Genomic DNA, 723 nt, shown 5'->3' on the forward strand with positions numbered 1-723 from the left:
TATTTTTTATTGTAAAAGTGCCATTTACCATTCGCCGAATGGTATAGGACAATAGGGGTGATGGTGAGTGTGCCTTGTAAATTACAATATGTTTAATGGTGAACATTTTTCGAAAAAATGGTGTTGTAACAATAAAATTTATCGTATTTTTATGATATTTTTTATCAGGGTAGGTTCAGATCCGTAGGGGACGGCTACATCTAACTCTACGAACTAAAAATAATGATTTTGTTTGTTTTGGTCTACCTAGTCATTAGCGACAGATAGAATTGATGAAAGAAATCAATGAAGTCAGTTAGGCTCTAAATTAAAATCATTGTCGGTTTCATATATTACATGAAAGGTACAAAGTATGGATTGGATATGCTTCATTAACCTCTTCACTAGCAAACTCCGAAGAACTCAAAGTTCTTCGGTGTTTCAAAGTCAATGAGTCCCGAATTGGCTCATGAACCTCAAAAGGCAACACATATGCTGCGTTATAGATTTAGAGATTTTAACATAGCATATGAATATGTATTTACCGGCGAATCACACGTAGAACCACGTGCTCCATTTCGGCTTACTCTACTTTTATACATATAAATAGGCTGCTCAATCACGTTCATCGCGTCGCAAACATATGATTTTGGGCAAAACAAATAAGTTCAGGTGGTATCGTCCCCCAGCTGCTTTCATACTACATATATAGCGAATCCTTTCACCTGAATACGAATAAACTCG

The sequence above is a fragment of the Aedes albopictus genome, chromosome 3, assembly GCF_035046485.1.
Source record: "Aedes albopictus strain Foshan chromosome 3, AalbF5, whole genome shotgun sequence".
In the NCBI taxonomy this organism is placed as follows: Eukaryota; Metazoa; Arthropoda; class Insecta; order Diptera; family Culicidae; genus Aedes; species Aedes albopictus.